This window comes from Sabethes cyaneus, chromosome 1, assembly GCF_943734655.1.
Source record: "Sabethes cyaneus chromosome 1, idSabCyanKW18_F2, whole genome shotgun sequence".
NCBI classification, from domain to species: Eukaryota; Metazoa; Arthropoda; class Insecta; order Diptera; family Culicidae; genus Sabethes; species Sabethes cyaneus.
In genome coordinates, this window is record NC_071353.1 from 40,258,432 (window position 1) to 40,269,028 (window position 10,597).

Below are 10,597 nucleotides of genomic sequence, written 5' to 3' on the forward strand. Positions count from 1 at the left end.
CAGGGGCGGCTCTTGACGGTTTGACATTCAATAAACCTAACAAGTGCCTGCACTTCAGGTTAGGAAGTGCTTACGACAGTATGTATTGCGCACGGACGACTGAATTAAGAAACGTGTTGACACGGTACTAAAGTTGACCAACCTCGAGTTTTTAGACTTGACCTTGAAATGCGGTCAAACATATTTTATTAATTTATTATTGGTTCTACAATTGATGAAGGGACGGTAGGGAAAGTAATGAAATTTTTTTTGGAAAATGGAGGGAAAGAGTGGAAAGGTAAGGGGGGGGGAATACGTAGCTACGCTTAACAAGTCGTCGTTGTGACTCCTACCTTTTGTCCAATGCTGGAAGGTGCATTGGTCGAACCAAGCTATAATCAAAGATTATAACCGGATTCGAATCCACAACACCCGCCAGGGCGTGTGGTTCGCTGGTACTTGTGCCTTTGAACCACAGAGGCGCTGGACCTCTAGCGCCAAATATTTGAACCGGCGCGAAATTTCTACGAAAAACTCAAATAACTCAGTTCTGGCTCGGATGTTTGACGCCAAATTTTGCATGACGATAGCCATAGGCATGCAGTACAAATTAAGTATAAAGCCAGTGATGTATTTGCCATGTTTGGAGACAAAATTTTATAGATAAGTACATCAAATATTTGAACGAGCTCAAAATTTCTTAGAAAAACTCAAATAACGCTGCTCTGGCTCGGATGTTTGAAGCCAAATTTTGCATGACGATAGCCATAGGCCTGCGGTACCAGCGCCTCTATGGTTCAAAGGTACAAGTACCAGCGAGCCACAAGCCCTGGCGGGTGTTGTGGGTTCGAATCCGATTATAATCTCTGATTATAGCTTGGTTCGACCCATGCACCTTCCAGCATTGGACAAAAGGTAGGAATCACAACGACGACTTGTTAAGCGTAGCTACGTATTCCCCCCCTTACCTTTCCACCCAGCTAGCATTTTCATATGTATAAAAAGGGTAAAAATCAGCATTACGTACAGACATACATACGTACAGCTATACAGATATACAGATATACTATTTTGGAGGCGATATACGTGATTACGAATAATTTTGAGCGTAACGACTATATAAGTATTTATATACGATAATATCCGATTAAGCGCGAGTCGCTCCGTACTACTCTACGATTCTGTGCTGAAAATCGTATGTATGGCAGTCATTATCATTATATATGACAGAAAATCAACTTGATCCCACTTTATCCAGCTTTAGTTACGATTTCGAGTTTGTTAGGAGATATTTACGATAGTTTTCGTACATTGATATACGAGTTGGTGCTAGCTGGGCACTCTTTCCCATCCATTTTCCAAGAAAAAAATCATTACTTTCCCTACCGTCCCTTCATCAATTGTAGAACCATCGTTTCAAAAAACGGTCCTATTGGGTGCTTTGCCCAAAGTTAAACGCGGTCTAAAGGAAACACCACGCTTGAAACAAACATCGCGCTAGAACTGTTGCCAGAATGCTGTAAACAGGTATGGTGGTCACCTAACTGGGTCGTCAAAAGTAACTCAAACTTTTTGATATCTGTGTGATTTCTTCCAATAAATATCAAAATCGACCCGGCAACTATGAAAGAGCATTTCATTTTTGAGTTTCGCGGTGGATAATTTTCAATGAAACTCACAATAAAACCTTGATGGTATCTCCATCACGCGACTCTAAGGTTGTGCGAGATTTTGCAAAATTTTGTGTTCACCGTAATTTTACGAAATCGTACGAAATATACCTTCGATTTTATGGTAAATCACCATTATACTACGGTTAACGCCGTGATAAATTTTGCCAAAATTAGTTCGATTTAGGTAAAGACGAAATTTCCTGAGGTATCTCACAGCTTTCCGAGACTCGCTAGCGTGATGATAGTAAGGCAAGGTGTAAGTAAGCAAGAAGTTTCATCATGCGCCATGCGTGAGAGTATTCTTGAAACTATCAATGTTTCCCTGTTGAATAAAACAGATGTCGTTACTTTGTAACGCATATTGTACATTTCGGAAACAGCTTTATTTTGCGCGACAATAAATTTACTCAACGCAGCAATATGACTCTCTCATGCATCTCAGTTTCTTTTGTGTTTATCGCTAATCGCAATATAACGTTTGACACCGGAACTAATAAATAGTTGGTAAACAATATTTTTTATTTATTGCGCTCATGTTGCGAAATTTAATTTTTTCGAATTGAAGTGTCGCAAGCATATTCAGCTCCCGTACGGTATCAAATTATTTTTCCGGGATCTCGGATGAATGCTAGTAAGATGCTATGGAGAGGTATGGGAAAAGTTTGTTTTTTATTAGAATTATCAAAAGTCATGAAAATTAAGTATTACATAGTAACTGTACCACAAATAAAATATGATTAGTGATTGTTTTCCAGGTAGGTAATCATAGATAAGTGAGAAATTTTGATTTTACTACCACTAGAAAAGCGCCATCTCTTGAAAAGTAACGATTCGTATGGTGTCCTATTGTTTCAAGGAGCTCCCAGCAAACATTTTCATACGTATATCAAAGTAACAAATATGATATATGTACCGATATATATCTAGAAAAATCGCATTCGATGCACGAAACTAGCATATGCGTACTGTTTTGGAGGCGATATACATACTGCAAATTATGTGAAAACAATTCACGTTCATACGTATTTGTATACGATGAAATCCGACTCAACATGATTAGTTCCATAATGCTATACAATTCTGTGACGAAAATCGTATGTGAATCAGTTACTATCATTTTGTGCTTTATTAAGCTTTATGTACGATTTCGAGTTTGTTTAGCGATATTTAAGATGATTTTCACACATTATTATACGATTTATGGTTTGCTGGGCTCTTTCTAGAAGTAAATGCCAACTTCTGGGATTTCGTGTACAGAAAACATATTTCGTTAAATTTTACGACCAAGTGCTGCAATATTTTTTACCAAAGTATAATCTTTAATTACGAAATAATTCCCAGATTTATTATTGTCACTCATAAATTATGCAAAGCATCCATAAAAGCTCATTTGATTTGGTTAAAAAAACGCAGCAATTCCACTTCACGTGCGAATGGAGGACTAAATTTCAACGATTTTGGAAACTTTAATCGGATAACTCAAATTTAAACTGGAGTGAGCGAGGCCAAGTAGCTAGTAATTTGTTTCAAAGGTTTCAATCTTTTTCTCTCATTGAATCTTCTAATCATTTTCTTTCATGGCTAGCTGATTTCAAACAAAGTCAGTCAATATTTTCAATATATTCCAACTAGATTGCCGAAGGGTATCGTCCTTGTTTGGCACTGGACTACCACCCCTTTTACTGCACATGATAGCGGGCTGTTATTACCTAGAATCGATTTAAACGTTGCTGCACAGCTACCTAGTTCATAATTAATTCCATTAGATTAAATAGTCGTTTGGAAGTTTAGGACTGCATATTTACCTGCGCAATAAATGTCCTGTGGAAAAGAGAGGACCTGTTAGGAAGGGTAATGTCCGGCACGCTCTCGTTCCTTCTGACGTCGTTCCTGGCTTCATCGCCTACATGCCGTCACATATCCACACATACGCACCCTACCAGTCGTTTCGAAATAGCTTTCAGTGTGTATAAAACTAATTAAATTAAATACTAGTTTCAAACCTCACAGCATAATGAAATTCAAACAAACTGGCAAACTGTCCGCTCGCTTTACTCCGACGTCATCGGCCGGTCGTCTCTCCGATTCAATAATCAACTTTATTATGGCTCGTAGTCTATTTACTAACCGACATACGAACCTTATGCACGAATTAGTTCACCGCTCACTGATAGATCGCTTGTAGGGTTGCGTACTCCAATTTCAGAACCACCCAAGCGAATTTTTCAACCCCCCAATCGTCCGGCTGAAATATTGTTCATATTCTAAAGTTGCAGATCCCACAAGCGTGCATGCCTCTGAGTCTCATTCATCCATCAGATCCGGTTAGAAAAGATCTCGGGTGTCTGCCCAATCGAAGCCTACAGCAATAAACAAACATAGAATGTTAGATGCTGGTTAGAAGCATATCTGTGTGTATATGTATGAGAGCCGGGAGGAGATTCAATGTAGCGTTGATGGTTGAGGGAGTTCCAGAGGAGGTAAGCAAAAATGATAAATTGTACATACATTCATATATGTGTGGTTGGAAAAAGCACAAACTTTTACGGCACAATAAACTGAGCTCGGTCCATTAAGGGTGACGGAACAGGCAGCACTGGGACGAGCGGGTCAGGCAATCTGAGCTAGAGGTTGTTTCGAAACTGAGTGAGTTGGTTCGGATTTTATCGGAAGCTTCGGTCAAAATTACACTGGCATGCAGGAGAAAAAGGGGCTGCGAAAGCGCTCCCTTCCAGAGCGGTATGGGATATCCCTTGCGATTTCGTCGGACTCCCTTTTTGATTGACCAACAGTTAAAATCCCAATCTATGTAGAGGCTTCACAACTTTACGACCGGTCTAAGTGATGGTTTGAAAGTTGGTGGGCGGTTTTTGGGGTTTTTGATTGAGAAACTTTGTGAAATTTGACAATATCATGTTGAATTAGAAGACGTTTTCCCTTTCACGATTCTGGATCTGGGTCGGCTACTACATGTAAGCTCCTGCCTTTTATTGGCCTCTTGGGAATGCCTTCCATTTCTCGTTTGTTTGACGTACGACTTCGGTGCTGTTTTTATTGGAGTTTGTTAATTTGTGAACTGGCTGCTGCTGTTTTGGATTTCTGACCCCGGAAAGGCAAACGAGCAATACTGGTGCAAAGCTGAAGATAAAAGCAAAATTGCAACCACGAACACATTTGTAAAATTTATCATTTTTTTAGGATTCTGTTATATCAAAAAGGAATTTTGTAACCATTAGGAATTTTAGAAAATAATAATTTAGTGCTTCGACGTCGCTGCAAGCAGACTAAATAATTCCATTGATCTTGCTTCACGTTTCAATGTTCAACAGCAAACATTAATCGCGCATAGGAAATTCCACTGTAAACCGAAGGTGACATTTTCCTTGCAGCCAACTCTACACAATCGGTGTTATTCGTGGCAAATGATGCCGTCGCCGACAGAGTGCAGCGCATCGTAGCGTATCATCAAATTTTCCAAATGGAAACACTCATAATTGTTGATGATAGAAACTATTTAGCACGTGATTCATGACGTGCGAGGAAGCATGTGGCACGGGGTGAAACATCCTGCCAACGCAAGCGGAATCTAATGAAATCATCCATGCGAACCCCGCCGGCAGCTCGTTTGTCACTCATTCGGGTGCAGCGAGAAATGCACCCATCCCAACCAGCCAGCCAGCCGACCATCGAATGGCGAAAAGCGACAGGTTGTGGAATTCACGCTCACACATGTGGGTGGATATTGGTCCTGGCGTTGCTAGGATGGGATGATAGCAATCCGCTATAACCGGAATTCTCTCCATTTTCCACCGGTTCATTTTCCATAGCTGAAGTGCATCGTTTAAGTTAACCAAAGGTCGAAACTCACAATTTTAGGCGCCAATCTCAAGCAATGGAAACAATCGCATTCCACTGTTATGAGGATTCGCACGAACAAGAAAATTTGTCACTTGTACGCATGCAAATGAGGTCCGGCTCCGGGTGTAAACCGCACAAAATTTGCTTCTGGCTGATAGCAAAAACTATCCAGCCCTTGCGAGTTTCGAGACTCGAGTTTTTCAATCAACAAACCGCAATCGTCGGTAATATTTCCGTGCAACTCTCTCAATCAAAATGCCATCTAGCGCGCGAGGGGCGCCTCACTTTCCGGTCGCAACTGGTGACATTTCAAGTGCGAAACTATAGCATGTCTCGGCGGAATTTCCGAGGTTAGTTGGATAATTCACACCTCGCTCGTCTGTCCCGATACCGACCGGAATGCCGACTGAACTGCTGCTGCCTTGCAGCCGTTGCACATTCCTGAACCTCATCATCGGGCGAATTTTAGCTATCTCCTCTCCGTTCCCTTGAAACACTTTTTCGTGCCTTTACTGCCAGACACGGAAGTCAGCGCCGTGGTTAGTGATATGTCTATCCGTAGGCACGCGTAGCCATCGTCTAGGCATGTATTGGTGTAAGTATGCCTGCATAAACTCGCCACACTGCGGCCCATACAGTAGCGGCCAGCCGCGCTGGAAACTTATTTCAGGCAGAACTTGTTCATAACTCGCTGCACAGGAAATTGGAAGGTGCCTCTCACTCGACCGTCACACCCCGCCTCGAGCACCAGAATGCGGTTGATTCACTAACTCGGGTCGTTTGCAGTTGAATTCAAGGAAAAACCACGACGGCAACAGAAAATAAAGTTGAAGTGGAATAAAAAATATGGAATAAAACGCCATTCGGGTTTCCAAGCGGACCGGCGGTCGGTGTAGTTATTTGATAATGTTGCTTTTTCAAAACGAAGAAATGTTTAACGATTAAAGTTAAACCTCTATCGGTAACAATTCCACAGAAGTTTACGAGTAAATTAACACTTATGCGAGCGATATGAAAAGAAATAAAAGTCCCTAACAAGGCATCCTCACCGAACATCTGGTTATACATCTGGTTATACTAAAGGTATGGACCGAGGAGGAACTACCTACGAAATGGTTGGAAGACCTCAAATGCCCTATTCACCAAAAGAGCCATCCACTCGAACGCAGCAGTGACCGGGGCATTATTCTCCTCAATTCGACTTGCAAAACTCTATAACGCAACCTGTTTCATAGACTGGAACCATTGCAGGGGACCTTTGTTGGTAAATTCTAGTGCGGGTTTCGAGAGGAACACTCCACGACGGACCAAATGTTGTTCACCGTGCGACAAATCCTCAATAAATTTTGGGAAATCAACTTGCAGACCCACCATTTGTTTATAGACTTCAAGGCGGCGTGCGATTCAGTTGAACGAAATGAGCTGTGGCGGAATATGCTTGGACATGGTCTTCCAACAAAACTGATTAAGCTGATAAAGTACGTGTAACTCTTGAACTCCGATAACTCGGCATCGTAGCTCTGTAGGAAATCTATCGCATAGAAGAAAAGGTTTGGAAGATTCGCGGCAAAAAAGTCCAATTTTACCAGAGCGGCGGCCAACCAACGAACTTGTAGTGGGTTTGTAGTGTTGAGCAGAATGCAGGATCGCGCGATTGATTGGAAGGCGATCAACGAGAGACTGTCTATTTAGCTTAAAGGGCCGTTTCTTCAATGGCTGTTCGTATATGCACCACGAACTGCTCAATGATGTTTTCAGGCACTAACTCCGGATGAACTCCCGAACATTAAACTCCTCGACCATCAGGTCGCTGCAGACATAGTTACTGAACAGTGCAACACTCACGTCAACTACTCTAGCAAAGTTCTCTTCCATGGCAAGACCATTCGCACCTTCACTTTCCTGGATGAACAGCGGCGCTGCTAATGGCGCACAGTTTGCTGGGTGAATTGAATCTTGACGGCGAATCGTATCCCTTGTGTCTAGGTTGGACGATAGATCATCAATGACCGGAGATCAATTCCGGGATGCTAGCAATGGAGATTTCCGTAGTGAGTGGTGTGGAGTCATACCAGATGCCGGAATGCACACGGTGGAGAATCTTGCTCTGTTGACAAAAGTTCGCGTCATTCTAATAGGTTAATTTAAGGTCATCCAAATAGTGCAAAAAGATGCGCTGTATTTTATCAATAAGCTTCTCCGAAGATACCACCCTTGAAAAATTACGCATTTTTTATCCAATGGGACACCATCTCTAGTTTTTTTAGATAAATAACAGAAGTTGACACAAGTGTTTCATCATGCGCCATGCGTGAAAGTATGCTTGAAACTATCAATACTTCCCTGTTGAATACAACAGATGTCGTTACTTCGTAACGCATATTGTACATTTCGGAAACAGCTGAATTTTGCGCGACAACAAATATACTCAACACAGCAACATGACTCTCTTGCATCTCAGTTTCTTTTGTGTTTATCGCTAATCACAATATAACATTTGACACCTGAACCAATAAATAGTCGGTAAACATTGTTTTTATTTATTGCATTCATGTAGCGAAATTTAATTTTTTCGAATTGAAATGTCGAAAACATATTCAGCTCCTGACTCTCGTATGGTATCAAATCACTTTTCAGGGCTCTCGGATGACTGGTAGTAAGATGCTATAGAGAGGTATAGGAAATGTTTGTTTTTTTTTATCAAAATTAGGCAGAAGTCATGAAAATTAAGTATAACAGAGTAACTGTACCACAAATAAAATATGATTAGTGATTGTTTTTCAGGCAGGTAAACATAGATAAGTGAGAAATTTTGATTTTACTACCACTAGAAAAGCGCCATCTCTTGAAAAGCAACGGTTCGTATGGTATCCTATTGCTAATGTCGCTCTTTTTCGAAACTGGGCCACTGTGCACTATTAATGAAGGACAACCAGCGATCGGAACAATTACTGAAATTCTTAACGTGGGGTGAAAGGGAAGCGAATGGAAACCGAACTGCTTTGGCGGTACTATGAACCGGTGAAGAAGAAAATTCGGTATTACGAATTATCCGAACAAAGCAAAGAAGAAACGCTTAGTTTGGGACGGAACCGCTAAACTCTAGAGAGTTTCACTGAATTCGTTCATGCTACACACTTAAACGATTCGGTAAAATTTACCGAAATCTAAACAGCTGAACGTTCGGTAAAATTTTTTATTGCACCAAACATTACTAATGATCTGTAAACGTCAATTGGCAGTATCGAAATTTTTACCGAACGTTCAGCTGTTTAGATTTCGGTAAAATTTTACCGAATTCGGAGCTTTTTGTTAAGTGTGTAACGGGACCGGATCAACTAACTTCCTTAGTATGCGTACTACAGCGATTCCAAAAGTTCCGCATTGCCATTGTTGGCGTGCCCCCACGCCAGCGCGTCGTCACTGTAGAGCAACATCAGAAGGGATTTTTTATGGGGGATCGCAGTTTACACTCTTAAATGATTTTACCCGTAAATAGGTCGGATTTAGTTAAAGATAGGTTGAAACTACTCAAAATGCCCTTAAAGTGTACAAACTCAAATTTTGGGTAAAAATTACTACCAATTTTTTGGTTGAAAAACTGCTCAAAATCTGAGTTTGTACACTTTATGGGTATTTTGAGTAGTTTCAACCTAGCTTTAGCTAAATCCGACCTATTTACGGGTAGAATCATTTAAGAGTGTATATCCTGCGCATTCGTTGAAGACTAACAGTTGTCGCTGTCAGTGAAGTGAGTGTCGCCGCAAACATCTGAGATAGCCATCATAAGTGACATTCGAGAAAAGTTTCTCCAGATATTGCCCGTTTCTTTGGTAACAAATTACGCTGCTCACTTTTTTGATAGCTTGAAATCGTCGCATAAAGATTCTGCTTGGCTGTATGTAAGTTATAAGTATATATTATGCTTGTCTAGCATGGAAGCTATTGATTAACTTGACAAAATAAACGATATTTACCCCCGCGACGATTCTGGCGACGGTTTCGCCCGCGACGGTTAGAATTCATCGTACGAAAGGGTGGAAAATTGATAATATTGACGAAACGAATCCACAACCTGACGAACGAACTTGATCAACAGTGTTTGAGATTCTTATGGCGGTACAAAAAGCAAGACCGTAGTCCAGATGTCTACGTTACGAAAGTAAGGACCGTCGGAGCAACGTGTTCACCAAGCTGTGCACAGTATGTGAAAAACTATCATGCGTAGCAGTTCCAGATTGTTCCCGCGGGCAATCGAAGCGATATGTAGTGACCGATCATTACGTCGACGACATGTTTTCCAGTGTAGAAGCGAAGGCGATACAGCTATCGAAAGATGTCCGGCACTTTCACGCTGAAGCGGGGTTCGAGAAACGGAACTGACTGTTGAGCTCGAATCGAGTGCTACGGAAATTGGAAGCAAATCCCGATGAAAAGAGTTTGAATCTGTCGAGTGAGATGGCGACGGAGAAAGTACTTGGCTTGTGGTGGTGTAGTGCGACCGATACGTTCAATATCTCCGAGAGTCAACGCCATGACAATTTACGCTTCACGATCCGGACTACTGACCGCCCAGTTAGTATCGGGAAACGAGCTTCACGTGTTCGAAGATGCGTCGGAGAACGGTTTTATTGCAGTCTGCGGTGCAAAGAAGACAGTGAAGTGGACTGGATTCCGAGGCTTGAACTACAAACAGCAGCCATCGGAGCGCGCCTAGTGAACGATGTTATAGAGACAAGACGTAGACTGTGCAGGGGTATTTCTAGACAGATTCACGAAATATTCTCTGTTAGCTGAATTGCGATCACCGAAAATACAACCAATTCGTTGCGGTGAGTAACAGCGAGATGCTAGAGTTGACAGAGAGATCGAAATGAAGTTGGGTCCTAGCAAAGCCCAGCATCGCTGACGATGCAACTAAATGGCAGAAGCTGCCGGATCGTTTTCCTACCAGCCACTAGTTCCGTGGTTCTGACTTCCTGTGAGGATCGAAAAAGAAATGGCCTGTCGTCGAATCCAATTCCGAACACACACTTTAGAGAAGAAACGACCACAAGTATTGTACCATTTCGTCGAACAAGCACTCT